Below are 16,592 nucleotides of genomic sequence, written 5' to 3'. Positions count from 1 at the left end.
GCCTTGTTTTGACTCAGGTCTTTTAGTGCTCTGTCAAACTCTTCACGCAGTATCGTATCTCCCATTTCATTTTCATCTACATCCACTTCCATTTCCATAATATTGTCCTCATCGCCCTTGTATAGACCCTCTATATACTCCTTCCACCTTTATGCTTTCCTTTCTTTGCTTAGAACTGGGTTTCCATCTGAGCTCTTGATATTCATACAAGTGGTTATCTTTTCTCCAAAGGTCTCGTTATTTTTCCTGTAGGAATTATCTATCTTACCCCTAGTGAGATAAGCCTCTACATCCTTACATTTGTCCTGTAGCCATCCCTGCTTAGCCATTTTGCATTTCCTGTCGATCTCATTTTTGAGACGCTTGTATTCCTTTTTTCCTGCTTCATTTACTGCATTTTTATATTTTCTCCGTTCATCAATTAAATTTAATATTTCTTCTGTTACCCAAGTATTTCTACTAGCCCTCGTCTTTTAATCTACTTGATTCTCTGCTGCCTTCACTACTTCATCCCTCAGAGCTACCCATTCCTCTTCTACTGTATTTCTTTCCTCTATTTCTGTCCATTGTTACCTTATGCCCTCCCTGAAACTCTGTACAACCTATGGTTTAGTCAGTGTATCCAGGTCCCATCTCCTTAAATTGCCACTTTTTTGCAGTTTCTTCAGTTTTAATCTACAGCATTATAACCAATAGATTGTGGTCAGAGTGTATTAAGTTAAAATCTTGGGAGGACAGTACGCTCTTTCAACGTTATGCCGCCCCACACCATAAACTCTGGACTACCAAAACGATCTTGTTAGACAATGTTCCTGGGTGCACTATGCGTTCCCATCACTCGCTTATGAGGGTATGTCCAACAACGCCACTGAATCTGCCCTCATCTGAGATCACGCGACCCCACTTGTTGCTGGTCCACTTACTGTGCATTAGGAATGGTGCCACCGATCTGCAGATGTGATTGTGACGTAATGTATTCCTCATTGGAGTGAGTCGCCGTGCCCCTGTGGTGCGAGGGACTGCTTGCCTAGCAGCCCCGTGGTTGCAATTGCATCCGCTGTTTGAAGTGGATCCCTTCTTGCCGGTTGGGAATGTAGCGGTTATCTGCTGCCATGATTGACCATGGTCGACTGCGGCTTCTTCTTCGGGGTGTGCCTGTGATTCCGAACGCTCCACATGTATGTGAAATAATATTATGGGCAAAACGAAACTCCTGGGTAACACTCCTCATACTTCGTCGTTCTTGCAGTTCCAAGACTTTCCAATAATTCAAATGTTGTCTTCGGGCCATGTCGTAATGAGGAACATAATCACAGTCCACCATAACTTCTCGCTACTGACACACTGTCTTTCCCCGTTTCTCAACCCCTTCAGGTTACGGAGCCACCCTAATTTGGCGTTATACGTACGCCGACCGAACGACATGTGACGTCCAGCTTTGTGCACGACCAGGAAACCTCTGATAATATGCTCATACACTTTCATTCATTTACGTTGCTTAGTCTGTCATGTCCTCTAGTTTCGCCGAACTGTGTATTTAATAATATTAATAAAAAGCAGTTTCTTTGCTTCTGCGGTTATTCGTCTTCAGAATCTTACCGACATGTCATGTGTGTAACTGAACAAGCTATTTTAAAAACGTCATATTATCGCCTTGACCTGGTAAAATTCTTTATTTATACAACCAGTTTCTTTCGTCTGGCCGCTATCGTTTCATCAAAGTAGCCACAGTATCATCTCGGGCAAAATAGAAAATCATTGCCGTGAGGTGCTAAAACCATAAATAACACGCTGTTACCATATCGTAATTTAAATTAGGTCGTCACTCTATAAAAACTGGTGCTATCACCCGACGAAAACGATTTTAGATTTTTCCTAACATGATACTGTGAATACTTCGATAAACCTGACGGTCAGACGACTGAAACTGGTTGTACAAATAGTTTGTATAAATAAAGTATTTTACCAGCAGCTCAAGGCGAACTGTGGGCATCATCTGGAAGTTTGTAGAACAATAAATAGTTCAAAATGACATGCGCTATTCCTAAGAGTGGCCGAGCGGTTCTAGGCGCTACTGTCTGGAGCTGCGCCACCGCTACGGTCGCAGGCTCGAATCCTGCCTCGGGCATGGATGTATGTGATGTCTTTAGGTTGATTAGGTTTAAGTAGTTCTAAGTTCTAGGGGACTGATGATCTCAGAATTTAAGTAGCATAGTGCTCAGAGCCATTTTTTTTGTGCGATCTACGGAATTTTTAAATTTTATGACAGCAACTTGAAACAATGGAAAGTAAAGGTTGCCAGGATTGTGTCTAAAACGTGTATTTTGTGTGTCTTTAACTTCCTATTTCGTTCTAATTGCGCTAACATGTCAGAAAATATACTGTGCGTGTAACTACCTGAACAGCTTAAATCCCCTACTCATCTGTTAAGAGATTAGTGTTGGTGGGCAATTTATGTTTTGCTGATAGTGTTTTCATTGTTTGCACTGCTAGGTTACCTACCACTGCTTCGACGGGTGGGATTAGCCGAGCGGTCATTCGGCTCTCAGCCGTGGCAGCGTGCGGACGGCCCCGCGCGCCGGCCGTGTGCTCCGCTGCAGGCGTTGTTTACTTCCGCGTCGTAGCTTTAAGGTTCAAATGGCTCTGAGCACTATGAGACTCAACTGCTGTGGTCATCAGTCCCCTAGAACTTCGAACTACTTAAACCTAACTAACCTAAGGACATTACACACATCCATGCCCGAGGCAGGATTCGGACCTGCGTCCGTAGCATTCGCACGGTTCCGGACTGCGCGCCTAGAACCGCGAGACCACCGCGGCCGGCGTAGCTTTAAAGCTTGTGTCCGTCTACCGTGAACATGTCGAGCGCTTACCGCCGTGCGACCCTTAAAATTTCCTTCCCAGCTGAACATGCGCGACCTCGTGCGCATGAAGTTGAAACGTTCCTACGTGAAGAAGTTCGTTTAGATCCTACCCACGTTCTCGGAATCCATTTTTCGATCACGAGTAGTGTCGTTCATATTAAAATGACCAACGCCGAGGTGTGTGAAGAGGTTATTCGCAACCATGCTAATGGACTTAAGTTCAAATACTCTGATGGTCACGTCGGAGCTGTAACACTTGAACTCGCAGAGTACGGTCAACGCACGATTAGGGTGTTTGAACTACCTTTTGAAGTGCCGAAGGACGTAGTTGTCTCTGCGTTACAACCATACGGTAACGTCATCGGTTACGTCGAGGAAAAATGGCAAACCTTCACGACCTACCATGTCCTTAATGGTGTGCGTCAGGTCGAAATTGAACTGAAAAAACATATACCATCATACCTGACAATTGGCGGGGTGCGAGCCATTGTCATGTACGACGGCCAACCCCGAACATGTGCGGGTTGTGGACAAGAAGGCCACATCAGATCCGCCTGCATGCGACGCCGCCTGATCCAGACGCCGGTCGGCGAGGCAGCGTCCCCAGCGGTGATCACTCAGATCCCTGTCACATATGCCAAGGTTGCCCAGGAAGGTAGCACCTCTACACAGGGTCTTCCTGCTCCGTTGACGTCGTCTGATCAGGTAGATGCAACCGCTACTGAGATTCCTTCTGAGGTGCAACAGACGCCAGTCTACATCTACATGACTACTCTGCAATTCACATTTAAGTGCTTAGCAGAGGGTTCATCGAACCACAATCATACTATCTCTCTACTATTCCACTCCCGAACAGCGCGCGGCAAAAACGAACACCTAAACCTTTCTGTTCGAGCTCTGATTTCTCTTATTTTATTTCGGTGATCATTCCTACCTATGTAGGTTGGGCTCAACAAAATATTTTCGCATTCGGAAGAGAAAGTTGGTGACTGAAATTTCGTAAAAAGGTCTCGCCTTGACGAAAAACGTCTGAAAATGGTACTGAGATGGACGTTGATCCGGGAGTGGTACCTACTTCTGCTTTCCTTCAGACTGGTCCGGAATCAGACGAAAGCCACCCGCAATCAGACTCGGAACGACCTGTTCGAAAACAAGGGTTGACACGAAAGAGAAAGAAACGTAGTCGTACACACCCTCATGAATCCATTCTACGGATGGATACCGGGGATGCAGAACCGAATATGGACGATAAACCGCCCTATGATGACCAAAAGTCTGATGCGAGTGACCCGCCACAGGCGACCATTGGCAACGAACACCCCCTCCCCTTACTGGCGCCGTCGCCGCCACAGGCCGACGTTGAAGAGAGTCTATCCGCTGAGCCGAAAACTACGTCTCCTCTCCACATGGATGATGTACACAACCGGTACCCTACCGCCGTATCAGTCTCCTGGGCAGACGACGTGGAGATCGAAGGGACTGGGGGGACGGTGCTGATGATGGGGCGCCCCCATCGGTTGCGCCCGCGCCCGCAAACTCTCCACAATAGCAGCCTCTTCGGCGGACCGGCAAGATCGACGACCTCTCGCTCCTGAAGAAGCTGCCCCACCTGTGCCTGTGGGACTCCAACACCAGCATTATCGTGTCGCAACGATTAACCTCGCGACCATTCGTGCGCCCCACAAACTAGCGCTGCTCCGCGATATGATTTATGATGCGGACATTGATATTGCACTTTTTCAGGAAGTGCATGTCGCCGATTTTTCACCACCACATGGCTTCACGGCGCATCTTTCTCCCGCTTCGGACACCGGTAGTGGTTTTGCCATCATCTTACCAGAAGGTCTTCCTGCCGAAGATGTCCTATTCCTCCCCAACGGCAGAGGTATGGCCCTTACTCTCTTTGGTGTACGCTTCGTCAACATTTATGCGCCGTCGGGCTCAGCTACCGTCGTGAACGCAATGCCTTCTTCGTAGATGAAGTTACACCCCTTTTTATGGGACCACAAGATGACTGGGTCATCGGTAGAGACTTCAACTGCACCCAGCGACCTCAGGATCAATTGCCGCGTCACTCACCATGCGCAGCTCTGGAAACAGTCGTGACGCGGCTACAATTTGTCGACACGTGGAGACATGTTCACGGTGATCTTGTGGGCTTTACGTACTACACTGCGCACTCCTCTAGCCGACTGGATCGCATCTACATCTCACGATCCCTAATTCAACACACTCGAAAGGCTGAAATCTGGCCTGTTGCTTTCTCAGATAATGAGGCTTACTTCTGTGACGTTGTTCTCACAAGAAAGGCAGTATGGCACGGACGTGGTTTATGGAAACTGAACACGGCACTTCTTAACTCACCTGACTGTCGACTTCTAATAGAAGACACTTGGATCACATGTAATAGACGCCGTCCCACGTATACGTCTACCATATCCTGGTGGATCCAGTGTGCAAAACCTGCTCTTCGAAAAACTTTGATCCGGTATGGCAAAGATGTTGTCGCCTGGAGGAAGAGCACTATGGACTTTTACTACAGGATCCTAAGAGAATGCTCCACGATGCCAGCCTCCCCTGAGCGCCATACAAGGATGAACCATGCTAAGGCCCAAATCTCCAATCTCATGCGGAGGCATTTGGAAAGAGCGATAGTACGATCTCTTACTGCTGGTCGCACGCCTCATGAACATACCATATCATCCAAGAACGCCAACATCGACGCCGAAAATTGATTCCTGTCCTAACAGACCAAGAAGGGCGTCGCTACGTAACCCAATCTGCAATAGGGAATGTGCTTCACGCCCACTACCAGCCGCTCTACGCCGCAATTCCACATTCACCAGGGTAGATCGAGGAAGTCTCACAGCTCAACTTCCGTGGTATCCTGGGAGATGCGGCGATTGACTTGGTGTCAGAGGTGACAGATGATGAAGTCCGCGATGCGTTCCGGGCAGGAACCATCAATCGCTCCCCAGGACCCGACGGTCTTCCCCTCGAATTTTATCGCACCTTCCGTGATTTGTTAGAGTCCACCTTCACCTCCATCTATCGGGAACTGATGTCTCCGGAAGCACCTGTGCCGGACGCTTTCATGGAAGGAATTATTATTCCTGTACATAAACCGCATGGTGGCAACAATATCAGTGATTATCGGTCCCTCACCCTCCTTAACAGTGATATGAAAATCTTCGCTCGCGTTTTGGCGGCAAGGCTTAAAAACGTTGCCCGATATGTTGTGTCGCCAGACCAAGCATCTTTGGGAGGGGATAATAATATCCGTACGGCTTTATGCCGCTACAGGGATATGATCGCCGTTACCCAGGCACAACGCCTCTCGGGGTCACTTGCGTCTTTGGACTTTAGTCAAGCTTTTGATAGGGTTGACCATTCATACCTTACTGCCGTTCTCCACCATATGGGTTTCCCAGTCGCCGTTATCACGGTGGTGATGCGCCTTCTGCGGGTTGCCTCTTCCAGGATTATGTATAATGGCAGACTCATTCCTCCGATAAAAATAGGTCGATCCGTACGTCAAGGTTGCCCTCTATCAGCGATTTTGTACGCCTTTTCCTTGGAATGCTTGCTATGTGGACTCGGACAACGTTTGGTAGAGTTGTCCATAGATCGATACCGATTCTGTTGCACTGCCTATCCTGACGATGTAGTCATCTGTTTACGTAATGCCGACGAGGTTCGATCTGTTTTGACGTGGGTAGCGACTTATGGTGAGGCGTCGGGTAGCTCTTTAAACGTACGTAAGTCACAAGTTATGTTCATTGGCACGGGACTCCCTGTGGAGTGTTTTACACCTCTCACCACCGTTGATACCATTCTCTGTTTGGGAATAGATTTTTCATCTGATATCCGGTGTTCAGCCGCCATCAACTGCCGACGCCTCCTTTTAATGATCAGAGCAGGTCTTATGGACCATCGCCTTCGATCCCTAGACATTCTCCAACGAGCTCGATATGTCAATATATATGTCGCATCCCGACTTTTCCATGTAGCACAAGTTCTACCTTTCCCGCTTACTGTGGCACGTTGCATATTGGCAGCGATGGCATCTTTCGTCAGCTCTGGGCTGTTGTTCAAAGTTAACTATGCAACCCTTACTCTTCCCCGTGAACGAGGTGGGATAGGTCTGTTTCACGTGCCGGATAGAGCTCGCGCCCTATTTGTCAGCTTCCAGATGACGGTCTGGACACGTTGCCCAACGAGCCTCACGGGTCTCCTCCTGTCGGCATATTCGCCGGTCTCGCTGTCAGCCCCAGTGATGATCTCGGATGTTCCGGCCCAGTTCCATTATATACGATGCTTCTTTCTTGAACTCAGTTATCGACGCCTCACCTTACCAAGACAGCTTTTACTCAAGACAAAGGCAGTATACAATGTCCTCCAATTAGGTCGTCCACCTAACCCGATTGAACAAAAGTTCCCCCAGGTTGACTGGCGTCATGCATGGCGAGCGGTTTTCGCCCGTTACCTTGACACAAATGTTCAATCTCTCTGGTACCTAACTGTCAATGGTAAGGAAATCAACCAATTTCGCCTTCATCGTATCCACCTCGCCAAATCACCTCTCTGTTCCACGTGTGGAGTACTGGACAATGATGAGCATCGGTTTGTTTGCGGACCGGCGGCGGAGGTTTGGCACTTGATTCGTCGTATTGTCGCTTTTCTAACGTGGGACATTCCGGATCAGATTACCCCCCTTTCATTATTATTTCCGGAACGTGAATATTTTCCTCGGACAAAGACCAATGCTGTGAATTGGATTCGCGGACATGCCATTCGCTACCTATTTGGACAAACTGTAGACTCTGTACTCGATTTTTGGACATACCTCAATGACCGTCATTATGTCGTTGTCCGTCACCCAAAATACAGACAATTATTCTCGAACTTCCTTGACTCAACATATTACCAGCGGGGCGCATAAGGCCTCTGATCAATTACACAACAAAACTAAACAAAAAAAACATAACAACAATAAAAATAAAAATAAAATTCATAAAAAGGAAGATTTTGTTTTGTTTGTAAGGTTAGCCCTTACTTTGATTTACCATTTTTCCCCTGGTATATAGGCAGCTCTCTGGGGTAGGTTTAGTCAGGAGCCAACGCCTGAAGTGGACCAGACTTTTTTGTTATAGGATGAAAAGTGGCGATGGCACTTAGTATTTTTAGTTCCATTTTATTAAAGGCTTTTCAAAAAAAAGTGGTTAAAAAAGACTGCAAAAAATAAACAAAAAAGAGCGCTAAAACTACAAAAAAAGCGGTCTGAGACGCTGCAGTCATGGACTGTGTGGCTTGTCCCGGCGGAGGTTCGAGTCCTCCCTCGGGCATGGGTGTGTGTGTTTGTCCTTAGGATAATTTAGGTTAAGTTGGGTGTGAATCAGTCTATCAGTGAAAGCCGTATTAGAAACTAGTCAGTAGTTCCTGACATTAGTCTTCAACTACCGTAAAGTTATTGTCCCTGATTCTTCAATTTTGCTAACGTATATTGAAACGTTACCTTACAAAAAATAATGAATTACTATGCTGGTAAACCCATTACGTTATTTGATTTTCAAACAGTTGAGCAAAACTGAACGTACTCAGACATTGCTCTCTTTATTTATTCTGATCATCACTAAACTGACACACTATATTTTTAGCGCAACGCGATCTGATTTTCAATAATCCCTACAAAAGAATGGCCCTGACCCCCTAACAATAACCTATACCTTTCATGAATCACTTACCTCACAAAAATCTTCGTTACTCTAACTTGTGCAATACAGCGAGCGCCAATACTGCCACCAGCTAAATAAAAGATTCTAACTACTGAAGGCACTAACTACTGATAGGCATAGTTAGCAAATGAAAGATTTAGATAGAGAAAAAACAATGTATTTACCTTAACAGTGTTCAAAAGTCAACGCTACGCGCTGTTCACATCCAACTGCCCATCACTACAATAGCGAATATTCCAACAATGCCAACCAGCCACAGACTGCACACAGTACAGTGATTTTCATACAGAGCGCTACATGGCGTTACCAATATAAAAACCTAGACAGCCTACTTACAATGTTTTGCGGCTATTGAATTTAGTTTCGTGGTTTTGCTGAGAGACGAAAATAACTTGACCTTGGGTCTAACTCGAATAAGTGTCTCGTTTATGTTTCAAATATTAAGGTTACTCAATTAAAGGATGAAAATGTTACTTTGAAACAATTTCACTACAAATGAAATTACTTCGCTTTATTGTTCCTTTTTCACGAAATACACTTCTCTCTTCAGTCCCGTTTAACAGTTATGTTTGTTTCATATTCACACTGAAGTAACCACAGCTACATTACATTTTCACATTAATTAAACAAAGTTTCTCACATGGAAATAGATTCATAACTGACAAGAAATAAGACCAATTTCCTATACTAATTTAGTACAGTCCAGCCTCCATTATTTGACACCTATAATCCAAAATCTTCAGTAATACGAATTTTTTTCCACTCTCTGGAAATAATACTTGATGCATTGAAAAAATCAATATATTTTGTTTCTTTCGGTAATTTGTAATGGTGAGAAGATCTCGCCAACACTGTATAATCTGAAGTCTGGGCTCCCGCAATCAGTGCATTTTTAAGTCCTCTGCTTCTGTGATTCGCTGTACAGGCTCAGTCTGTCTGGCGTTTGTTTCTGTGACCTACATCCTATTCATTGACTTGTAACGCAAAGAGAAAACTCGGAACAGTCACCATAATTGCGCTGGTCTCAAGGTGTGAACTTCTACCCAGCTGTGGTGAGTTTAGCTTTGAGGATTTAATTCATGCTCACTATGACATCGGTGTCCATTGTGTTCTAACCGATGTTCAACTGCTGGCCTGTTAGGATGAGGACGAAGAAGGTAACGAACAACCGCCAACTCCAGTCACATGGAGCTAGACAACGTCATGTGGTTATACCGCACGCCCCTGCACACTCAGCTCTTATCACCACCGAAATGTCATTGATAATGAATGCTAAGTGACAGTTGCTCTCTCCAAAAAAAATTACCGACAATTTTTCAAAATGTCATGTAACATTTTCATTCGTATGTTTTTCATATATTGCACATTTGTCACACATGTATATTATTTTGTACTTTATTAAAATAAAAATGGATGTACATATCTATGTAATACGTACAGTGTGTACAATAACTTACTTTTCGTAAAACTCTTGTTCATTTGAATTGTTTTCCTCGTCACTCTCGATGCCTTGAACTCCTGTCGTTCTACTGAGGGTATTTTTGTTCTGTCCTTGCAGCTGTAAGATAATGAGTGTTTTTTCCACCAGACGCATTTCGCTTTATTCAAGTAAAGCATCATCATTGTTCTATAATTAGAGATGTAATCTGATTTGTTTTTAAGATCGAAACACATTTCGTTAACGATATTTTATTTTGAACTCTTGGTAGTTTTTTCTTTTTCCCTGGCCCTTGGAGTTAAAACTTATTTAGAGAAGAACTGTATTTGTAGCGAAAACTTTTAATTTAACGAACGGGCATAGGAAATTGAGCCTGAATATGTAATATCAAGCTGGTTTTCATTATCTTATGTTTGTTGATTTCCTGTATGGTCATGTTTCTGCTTTTCTTGCCAGAATGTAAAACCACCGAGCGAGGTGGCACTGTGGTTACAACATTGGACTTGCATTTGACAGGAGAACGGTTCAAACCCTCATCCAGACATCCAGATTACGTTTTTATCGGGATTTCCCTCAATCATGCCAGGCAAATGCTCGGATGGATCCTTTGAAAGAGAACGACCGATTTCCTTCTCCTTCCTTGAAACGATCCGAGCTTGTACAGCGCCTGTAATGACCTCGACGTCGAAGGGATGTTAGTCCCTAATTTTTATACCTTCCTTTTAGAATGTAAAACTTCACATTCTACATCATGTGAATGATTTTCTGTTAAACTATATATTTAGAAAAAGTTTAATCTCTCGTCCTTCATCTCCAGTTTTATATTCAGATAACCTAAATGCCCTGGCTTTGCCTGACTAATCAATACATGTTTCTTCACACTGTTTGCAATTTTTCTTTATTATTGAATAAAAATTTTGATGTGCTTCTGGTATTGTAACATGAAGGTATACTGCTGGGAGACTTTAAAATGTTTGTAGATTTATCTGAAATGTTGTCCATATATGGGATTTTGCACCAGTTTTCATAACTACTGACTGAATGCTGTTGGCCAACGTAGACAAGTAGTGTACGTTTATGCATTTTCTTTTTTCGTAGCATATTATCAATCAGCGTGGAGCCATGGAAATTGCTGGAAGCGATATTTTTAAAAGCTTTATTCAGATAACGATACAGATATAGGGCAAAGCAACATCTTGCGAAAAGCTCCTTGTTTGTGTCTGCATGGGAGATGGGAGCTTGCGGGAGTGGCTGTGTGGGTGATGGGACCTTGCAGGAATTACCATATCTGTAGCTATCGTTTTTTCTGTATATGATAAATAACTGTCTTTTGTGCTATGGTCTATATCAATATCCAAAAAATTTATGAGAGAGCCTTCCAGGTCCATTCTGAACTGAATTTTCTTATTACAACCACAAACATACAGCTTTCTATACGATGGTGCATCGCCTCGTATCTGTTCCACTGTCTGAATCAGCGTTTCAGACCATCAAACATACCTCTTCCAGTAATGGCTATAGCTCTGCCTCGGCTCACTATGTACTAAGAATAAAGGAAATGCATAACATCACACCATTGTGTATCTTGGCCAACAGCAAGCAATCACATTTACAAAACATTGTGCAAAATCCCATATACATGTATGGACAACATTTCACATAGACGCGCAGAAAAGTATGTCTCGCAACTACAGACCTTCATTTTAAGATACTAACAGCACATGTAAATTTTATTCAGTTTTAAAGACAAACTGCGACACTTAGCACAGAGTAGTGTGTATAATATCCCGTGGAAACAGTGTGAATGTGTATATTGATCAATGAGGTAGAACTGTTGAAATTAGGTTATCTGAACACGAGAGAAGCTTTTCTGCCTAGAAAAGGAGAAAGATGCCAACTGGGAATTAACAAACTTTTGTACGACTGAATACAACCTTAGTATTAAATGAACGGACTCGTTTTCCTTCTTTCCCGTTTGTACATTGTTTTTCGTCACAAGTTCCAGATTCAAACTGCAAATACAACGTGTATCTCATTAGCTTTAAAATGTATCTCCACGTACGAAAAGCTCGTTTCCCCCTTTTAAAGTTAATGGAATTACTTATACGTGACAAAAAATAATATTTTCCAGTACATACCCCACGTCATTTTTATATCTTCTGTACAAATAACTGTGGCATCAACGTTCGATACCGCACTTGTTAGGGGTAGCAGTTATCGACCGCGGTACTCATTAGTATCGTTGGACCCGCGAGTCGCGACCAGCACCGCTAGCGCCTTTCTAGCGAGCGGGACTTCAAGTAGTAAAGTAGCATAGCCTTCAGCTAATAAGAAGCAACCTCTGACAAGGCGCTTAGTAAGGTATGGTTTAAGTGAGCACTCGATAACTCTCTGTTTGTAATTATATGTATGCAGCCAAGAAAAATCCTGTACAACCAGTTATGTAGAATGTGTATTTTTACCAACGACTTCTAATTATTTTAGTCTTGCAGATCCAGATCATGAAGCCAGCACCTTATCGACGTTACTGACAAACCTGCTGTGATTTTATAAGCCTGTGAATAAGAAGATAATAAGTAGTAGAGATGTAGTATTTTTGGAGGATTATAGACATAAAATAAAGGAAATTAGTCAAAATGACACAGTAATGCTACCAAGCATAATGTGTGGTAGTGCTGAAACAGAGATGGAAACTAAAAGAGAGAAAGATGAGAATAAAGAGGAAGCTGATGTGCTACCCGAGAATCAAATCGAGCAAGAACATTCAACAGAGGAAGTCAGTTTAAGAATATCCTATGAAATGTATGCTGCCCAAACAATCAACAATGAAACAATCACAGTTGATGAAGCTTCAGCAAGTTCAAATGCTCAAGATTGGAAAAAAGGCTATTGAAAAGGAGGCTCAGTCTTTTGTGGATAATGATACATATGAATTGTTTGACATGGCTGAAAATAAAAGATCACTAAGAACATGATGGGTGTTTAGTATTAAAAATCCTGAGAGTGCAACACCAAATTTCATAGCCAGATTGGTTGTTAAAGGACATTCCCAGAAAGAAGGAACAGATTATTATGATACTTCCTCACCAGTGCTGAAGTATTCATGATTGAGATACCTTCTAGCTCTGGCAGTAAAGGAAGACTTATTAATTCATCAAATGGATGTGAAAACAGCCTACCTGAATGGAAGACTGGAACAGGAAATATATGTGATTCCACCTGATGAAGTTAAGCGACCTTATAGGGGGAAAAGGAGAATTTGGCGTTTGAAGAAAGTTCAATATGGAAAATTGTAAACCTGTTTCTACTCCTATGGAAAACAGTGCAAAACTGCCAATAACTGATGATGACAAGAAATGTAAGGAAATTGTACCCTACTTGGAAGCTGTAAGAAGTCTGCTGTACTTAGCACAGACTTCCAGACCAGACATTGCATTTGGCACAAATGCAGTAAGCAAGTTTTGCAGTGATCCGAGAGAAAAGCACTGGATGGCAGTCAAGAGAATATTAAGATATTTAAATGGAACTGTTGATTATAAGTTAAAATATTCTAAAACTGGAAATGTACATTTGGAAGGATACAGTTACGCAGACTGGGGAAATGAGTTGGACAGCAGACACTGCATCACTGGAAGTTGTTTTAGACTAATGGGAGGATTGATATCATGGTCTTGTAAGAGACGAAGAACTGTTGCTTTGAGTGCTGTAGAAGCTGAATATATGGCCTTGTCCTCCACTGTCCCAGAAGCTCTTTGGATCCGTGCAGTGATGAGTGAAATAGAATCTCCTCAAACATTAAAGCCAACTGTGACATTTTGTGACAATATGGGAGCTATTAGACTTGAAAAAAATAATGTCACCAGTGTAAGATCCAAACATATTGACATAAGGCATCACTTTATAAGACATCATGTAGAACAGGGGAGTACAATCCTCAGTTATCTTTGCACGGAAGAAATTTTATCTAATCTCCTAACCAAGCCTCTCAGTAAGGACAAATTTCAGAAGCTGGTGAAACATTATGATTTAATGTGAGATGTATAGTGCTAAGTATCTGAAAAATATTTGTTCAAGGGGGAGTGTTGGGGATATATGAACAAACATTTTCCAGCGTACATAGTGGCGCACAAGATATGATGTGCAGAGTTCTTTAGACTCTATGGAATATACATGTTCCTTGTTTGTTGATGGGGCAACGAAATATAATTTGGTTGTCAGATGTATTAACATGTGTTGTGCGAATAAAGCATAAGTTTATTTTGTCCCTTAAATCGTGTTACCTGTAATTTAGCTGCGTTAACCTGCATATACTACAACAGTTTCATTGACCACCAGTCAATACTGGCGATGATCCGTTTGTCGTCATCATAACAATAACATCTGTGCATTCGCACATTATTTTAACTGTGTTTGCGACTCATTTGTCAACTGAAGACGGCCTGGGAAGACAAAAGCTGGTTCGATACCAAATAAATACAATTTTGCAGAGAATTAGGAAGTTTTCTGTTTAATGTTATTGTCACATTCTGGCAAGCGCTAATGAAAAATTCAGCTAATGAGATAAAAAGGTTGAAATCAATTTTACTTGGTCATACTAAAAAAAGAATCAATAAATCAACAATGGTTTCTTCACCAATGTAGCTAAATTTCATGAAAATCGTGAACGAATGCTAAATTAAGCAGTTAAGATTGAAATTTTCAAAATGCCTGAACGTAGTGGAAGGTGAAATGTGGAGGGCGACACAGAAGTGCCCGAAGGCCAATTTAGAATGAACGGCAAGATTCATAACAGAAGAGATAGCAGAAAACAATAAAATGTTTGATTGAGGATAACGAGGAAACAACCGAGACGGTGGTAGACGTTGCTGTCAGTGGATGTGCGAGCTCTAGCTTAAAATTTCCATGAGAAGGCCAGCCTGCGGCACGTCAGCTGAGATGCAATGAGCGACGGTCACGCTCGCTCGTAAACCCAGAGCGAGGAGGGAAATAGAGACCTCGCGCTGGAGAATGCGCTGTTTCCAGCTGGGACCGCAATCGGGTGGGCCGCCGTGGCCCATACCCACGCCTTCCGCGCGCGGACCACACCCGTCCGCTGCGGCCGCTCATGATTTACTGGACGTCGCCTCCCTTGCTTTCTGCCGGATCCGTTTATCTCCACGACATGTCTAGCGCCTAGTGCTCCGTTTCTCATCCGACGCAGAGTCGGGTCGCTGGCGCTTACTCCACTTGAACCGCTCACACTACACCGATGCTCGTCTTGTAGCCATGCCAACAAGAACAATTGTCAAATAGTAATTTCGTGTAACCGTTTTGCCCAAAATTAAGCTGTTACGCTTATGCCACACTACTGTGAATTTATAGCAGTACTTTTTAGTTAGTTCCCGTTATTCTACATCCGTCAGGACTGACGTCCCTTCAACATTCAGATGGTAAAGGATTATGGGTTAACTGACAAAGGCCTCGATAAACTATTATCCCCAGATCCAATGTAAAGTGAGTGAACTAACAGTTCTAAGTTCTCATGACTGCTGATCAAACACAATAAGTACTTTAGTAGAAAATCTACAGAGAAATACAGGCAACGATAATCAAATGTATTACGTATATGTCTCCGTTGCACAGTGAAAATCTCATTCTGGAAACTATCAGCGTTGCTGGAGTAGTTGATTTAGTCATACAGTAGGGTAGGTGAATGACTTAGTCCTTGAAGTCAAATCTATGTATTGGCCTTGAAATTTAAGTTGTTGTTGTTGTCTTCAGTCCTGAGACTGGTTTGATGCAGCTCTCCATGCTACTCTATCCTGTGCAAGCTTCTTCATCTCCCAGTACCTACTGAAACCTACATCCTTCTGAATCTGCTTAGTGTATTCATCTCTTGGTCTCCGTCTACGATTTTTACCCTCCACGCTGCCCTCCAATGCTAAATTTGTGATCCCTTGATGCCTCAAAACATGTCCTACCAAGCGATCCCTTCTTCTAGTCAAGTTGTGCCACAAACTTCTCTTCTCCCCAATCCTATTCAATACCTCCTCATTAGTTACGTGATCTATCCACCTTATCTTCAGCATTCTTCTGTAGCACCACATTTCGAAAGCTTCTATTCTCTTCTTGTCCGAACTATTTATCGTCCATGTTTCACTTCCATACATGGCTACACTCCAAACAAATACTTTCAGAAACGACTTCCTGATACATAAATCTATATTCGATGTTAACAAATTTCTCTCCTTCAAAAACGCTTTCCTTGCCATTGTCAGTCTACATTTTATATCCTGTCTACTTCGACCATCATCAATTACTTTACTTCCTAAATAGCAAAACTCCTTTACTACTTTAAGTGTCTTATTTCCTAATCTAATTTCCGCAGCATCACCCGATTTAATTTGACTACATTCCATTATCCTCCTTTTGCTTTTGTTGATGTTCATCTTATATCTTCCTTTCAAGACACTATCCATTCCGTTCAACTGCTCTTCCAAGTCCTTTGCCATCTCTGACAGAATTACAACGTCATCGGCGAACCTCAAAGTTTTTACTTCTTCTCCAAGAATTTCA

Source organism: Schistocerca gregaria, chromosome 5, assembly GCF_023897955.1.
Source record: "Schistocerca gregaria isolate iqSchGreg1 chromosome 5, iqSchGreg1.2, whole genome shotgun sequence".
NCBI lineage: Eukaryota > Metazoa > Arthropoda > Insecta > Orthoptera > Acrididae > Schistocerca > Schistocerca gregaria.
This window is presented reverse-complemented; position numbering follows the sequence as displayed.